Here is a 5,722-nt window from a genome sequence, read left to right as displayed (position 1 = left end):
GATCAAGACAAGAAAGGGTGCGAGTCCGAGAGTCCAAATGAGTGGGCTCACCAGAATTCAGAAGAGACAGGGAAGAAGAGATGAGAAACGGCTCAAGAAGGCGACCCCGGGTATTCGTCAGAACGTCACCCCAAAGAGAATGACGACAATTGAAGTCACCCAGCAGGAGCACAGGCTCCGGCAAGGAGTCTAGGAGGTGTTTCAAATCAGGAAGAGAGAGCGGGACACTCGAGGGGAGATAAATGGAACAAACAGTGTACCATTTCCCCACAAAGATACGAGCAGCAGAACAATGGAGAGGCGAAGGAAAAAGTAAAGGCACAAAGGGAACATCAGCACGAATGAAAAGAGCAGAAGAATTAGAAGCCCCAGCAACAGTTGGGGGGGGAGGGAGAGAAAAGAATAGCCACGAAAACGACCAGGACGAGCACCAAGCATCGGCTCCTGGAGACAGACACAAAGGGGCGAAAACCGCGAAATCAGAAGTTGGAGTTCGAGGAAATTAGCGTAATAACCTCGAACGTTCCATTGAAGAATGGACAATGACGAGAAGAGAAAGGACAAAAACAGAGAACAAGGAAGAAACAAAGGCGAAAGAGCAACAGAGCACGTTAAAGAATATCAGGGTCGGGATCAGGGTCAGCAAAGTCAGGGTTAGGGGGCATGGGTAAACTGAGCAAAGACGGAGGGAAGGAAACGTGAGAACAGATCAGAGGTGGGTGGGCAGGGTCCGGAGGAGGAGGAAGAGGAATAGACAACGGAGAGGAGCAGGCAAGGACAGCAGCAGGAAGAGGAGGGGTAGAAAGAGGGGAGCGTACCTCAGCAAGGGCAGCAACTGAGAGGGAAGCGGGGGCTAAAGAAACCTCCATAGCAGGAACAGGGGGCGCAACCACCGAAATGGGAGGGGAAGGAGCGAGAGAGGCAGAAGTAGGAGCCGAGGAAGAAAGCGAAACCTTCTTACCCGCCGGGGAGGAGGAAGGAGAGGAGCCAGGTTTACGCTTCTGACGTAAAGAGACAGGTGTCCCAGCAACCACGTACTGGGCAACGGATTCTAGCGTCTCAACAGGAGAGCTGAACGAGAGCACACATGACGGCCGATGGACATCAGCCCGCACCGACAGGCGGCGGGGAGAGTCAAGAGACGGAGGGGAAGGATGGGAAGGAGGAACGGAGGGAGACGAGGAAGAAGACACAGGAGACACGACAGACCGGGTAGAAGGAAGGGGAACCCTAGACAGAGGACCAGGAGGAGGATCCTTTGGGAGAGAACCCAAAGGAACAGAGGAGGGGGCAGTGGGCGCAGCAGGGTCCAAGGCCCGGAAACGGTTGTGAGTCTGAGGAAGGCGGGAAGGACGAGGAGAGGAAGAGCGCAACACGCGAGCATAATAGATATTAGCATAAGGCGGGAGCCGGCGAACCTGGCGTCTCGCCTCAGGAAAAGATAAACGCTCCCGGTGCTTCAAGTTGAGGACGGCTGCCTCAAGCTTGTAATGGACACACGCATGGGAGAAGGTAGGATGGGCCTCACCGCAGTTGAGGCAACGAGCCTGGGGAGAAGTGCACTCCGACTTAGAGTGACCTTCGCCACCACACAAAGGAGAGAGAGAGACAGTCCCCGAGCAGCGGAGGGCACCATGCCCAAACCTCCAGCACTTGTTGCAGAGCCGAGGAGAAGGAATGTACTCCTGGACAGAGCACCTGGCACCAGCAAGAATGACAGAGGGTGGAAGGGTCCTACCATCAAAGGTAATCTTCACAACCCGGAGGGGTTGACGGCGACTACCACGAGGGGGACGAGTAAACGTGTCCACCTGGAGAATAGAATGGCCCTGGGCAGCAAGGATATGTCGAATATCGTCGTGGCAGTCGCGCAGGTCCCGAACACCGGTCGCAACATGGGACGGGAGCAAAATAGTGCCAACACTGGCATTCAACTGAGCGTTCTTCGAGACCCGAACAGGGGTCTCGCCAAGGCAGGATAAGGCAGCCAAGCGGGAAGCAGCATCCTGAGAAGGAGCAGCAACGACACGTGTACCGAGACGAGTGGGGTTGAAAGTAATGGAGGCATCCACGGAATCAACGAGATGTCGATGGAGGGAGAAATCGTCAGAAGGCACAGAATCAAGAGGGAGGAGATCAAAATATTTGGCCCACGAAGCGGGACCAAACAAAGCTTGATAGGTAGCAGAACTGGAAGGAATCGAGCGAGGGGGGCCGTGACGAGGACGGCGGTGAGAACCCCCAGAGAGAGAGGGGTTAAAAGGCGCAGTAGTTACAACTAGAGAAGGAGCCGCGCCAGGGGACGAGGTAGTCACCACTGGGGGCTTGGGGCTCGACCCAACCACAGAGGAGGGAAGGGAGCCAGGGGAAGGAGTCAGAGAAGCCAAAGGAGGAGCAAGGTCGGGGCCCAATGCAGCGGAGGCTACAGAGCCCGGTCTTCCAATACGGACAGACTCTGGGGCTTGGTCGCCCACCCCACGAGCCTGAGAAGGTAAACCAGAAGCAGCCGAAACAGGGGTCATCATCATTACGAAAAGAAGAATTCATTCACGAATGTGCCCCCACACCCACCATGGAGTCACAGTTAGAGGCAGGACACCCAACAAGAAGCTATCGCCGATCTTGCCGGGGCCTCCTAGGGGTGCGTCGTGAGTATACGCCCCACAAACGCCACCTTAAGAAACCGACAGTCCGTCGAGATCGGGTTCAGTGACGAAAGGGGGATTGACAATAAAAGGTTCCCTTCACTCTCGACGTCGGGTACTACAGTTCTACGGGTGCAAGAGTATGCCTCCTCAAGCACCCGGGCGTCAAAATAGAAGAAGTTCAAGGGAAGAACCAGAACAAGCAAAAGGTCGGCAGGAAACGGCAAGCAGATAGGAGAAGGGGGAGAAAAACGAAACAGAAGGAAAAGGAAAAGGTGCCCAGCAGAATTGAAGAGGACGGCAGCAGGAGCACGAGGCGAGAAAAGGACAGGACTGTCCCAAGGAGCATCACACTCCGGCAGCCGCCCACCAAGCCCCCACACGGCGACAACGAGCTGAGCGGGGAGGGGGTAAATACTCTGTAGGGCATGGCCAATTGTCTAATGCTTTGTTTGTTCATTTGCCAGAAAATTCTCACCAAATTGATTGGGAGATGGTTTCTTCAATAACGAATTGTAAAAGTACCTTCACTAGGAACATAATCAAATCTGCTTTAAAACAGGTTACAAAATCATGTAATTTGAACATTAGCAGTGGTTTATATAATTTAGATCCATTTTTTGATTGATCAGTTAAAGGGCGATTTGAGTAGGATCATTGATACACCTTTGTGTCACTAATTCATTGTTAATATTCACTATTTTATGGTATTATTATCCGTGTATGATCCTATTAGCCCATATGATGCAGCTCTTATTTATATCCACCAAATCCCATTCATATATTTGTCATTGTTCCTCACCTCTCTCTCTCTCTCTCCTGTCTCAACCCGTTCTCGCAAATTTAATAAGTCAATATTGACTTATTTAATATGTGCATAGGTGACATACTTAACATAATAGATACCCTTAAAAAGATTCATAGAAAACACCGACCTTACCTAACCTTGTTAGTATCTTAAGATAAGCATCTTATAGCTTCGTAATTACAATTATTACCTAACCTATAATAGGTATAGGTTAAGTAATAATTGTAATTACGAAGCAATAAGATGCTTATCTTAAGATACTAACAAGGTTAGGTAAGATCGGTGTTTTCTATGAATCTTTTTAAGGGTATCTATTATGTTTAGTATATCACCTATGCACGTAGTTAATAAGTCAATATTGACTTTACGAATTTGCGAAAACGGGTTGCCTGTCTATATATGTCCAAACTTACTGACTTGTAAATCATTCCTTCTGAAGATGTATTATTAAAAAATTAAAGTATTTAAGGAAATTCCTGTTTCAATTCTTCCTCCGTGGTCTGACACTCATATATTATAAATATATATATATATATATATATATATATATATATATATATATATATATATATATATATATATATATATATATATATATATAGGTAGGTAGGTGAAAAGCACACAAACTGTATTGGAGGGGACCTACATTCCCTCCAATGCGTTGTGTGTGGTTTCCTCCGAGGCTATGGGTCCCCCTTCTTCCAGCCAGAGGTGGTACTCCCTTCCCTTTTAATCTTTATAATATATATATATATATATATATATATATATATATATATATATATATATATATATATATATATATATATATATATATATATATATATATATATATATATATATATATATATATATATATATATTGTGACGGTAACGCGTTGGTGTTCGGCTGTTTAAGGCTAGGGGTATGGCCTCGTCACATAGTTATAAAAAAAAATAGAAAAACTGGAACTTCGTCTGTGGTAAGGTAAGGAGAAGACACACAAAACACAAGTAAAACTTTAACAATGAAATTTTAATGACGTTAAATAAATCAAAACATGAAAATAATGCACAAACAAATTCTTATAATAAAATCAATCAAAATAATAAGAATAATTAGATGACACAATGAAAAGTTACGTTAAGGCAAAATAACAAGAAGTGCAATACAAAAGTTAAGTGGGAGGTGCTGGAATATTGGCTTAAAGCCACCACCTCTCTCAGTACACTCTAGAGTCTAGCTGGGAGGAGTGCTGGCTACGAAAGCACTGAACATTCTGCAGACTGATGTTGGGGCGACCCCAGACATCAGGTAGTATTGGGGGGCGAGTGCAGGTGCAGCCAGACCGGCGACCAATCAGCGGAGTCGTAGCGATCAACGGGTAGTTTGGTGGTTGGAGTTCGAGCAGGTGGCTGGCTGCATACGTTTTGCTCACCCTGGCAAGCCTTGCTGGTGTTGTTGTCGTTGTTGGACATTTCTTCCATAGTCTTTTTATATAATTGTGAAGACGTAATTATGGAGGGAAGAGCAGGCTCAATCTCTTGAAGGAGATTATCGTCACAACTCTCCCCCGAAGCCTGCGGTTCTGGAAGAAGTACGTCGTTATGTGGTGGAGTAATGGATGGAGTTGCTTCTACTTCATAAACTCTGGAGAGATCATGGGCTAAGATGTTGTCAGACTCTTGGTATAGCGTGTCTCCAGGTTGAATTTCTGCAGTTAGCAAGCCCATAGTAGAAGACGTTGAGATGAGAAGTGGGCGTGCTGCAGGAGGTGTAGGGTGGTGTGGTCCGTATTGATGGTGGACCGAGCACTTTTCAGGTGTGGAGTGAAGTGCTGAAGCTTCAGGATGAGGAAGAGTAGCTCCTTGCCAATTGTTCCGTCGTTCCTTGTAGCAGTAGTCGCTGACAGGTGAATTCTTCTCGCCTCGTTGCTGCATCACGACACCACCATCGTCGGTACCATTGGCGTCGACATGGAGGATGTAGGGCTTATCTGACGAGGTGAGAGTGGAATTAGAAGAGGGCATAGGAGCACGATTATTATCCTGAAAGCATTTGGGAAGATCATTAAGGATTTTGGAATTAGAAAGCGCCGACTCCTTGTCAGTGCTTTCGGGAGAAGAAGCCGGGATGGTCTCACTGTGGATGTAGGGTTCTGTGAAGGTAGAACAATTAATCAAGACAGTGGGAGGAGTACCATTATATTGCTTCAGGAGGTTGACGTGGCACAGCTGGGTCTTCCGCCGCCTATCTGGAGTCTCTATGACGTATGTGTTGTTGCTTCTG

The sequence above is a fragment of the Procambarus clarkii genome, chromosome 6, assembly GCF_040958095.1.
Source record: "Procambarus clarkii isolate CNS0578487 chromosome 6, FALCON_Pclarkii_2.0, whole genome shotgun sequence".
Classification (NCBI taxonomy): domain Eukaryota; kingdom Metazoa; phylum Arthropoda; class Malacostraca; order Decapoda; family Cambaridae; genus Procambarus; species Procambarus clarkii.
The sequence above is the reverse complement of the archived record's forward strand: the minus strand, read 5'-3'. Positions refer to the sequence as shown.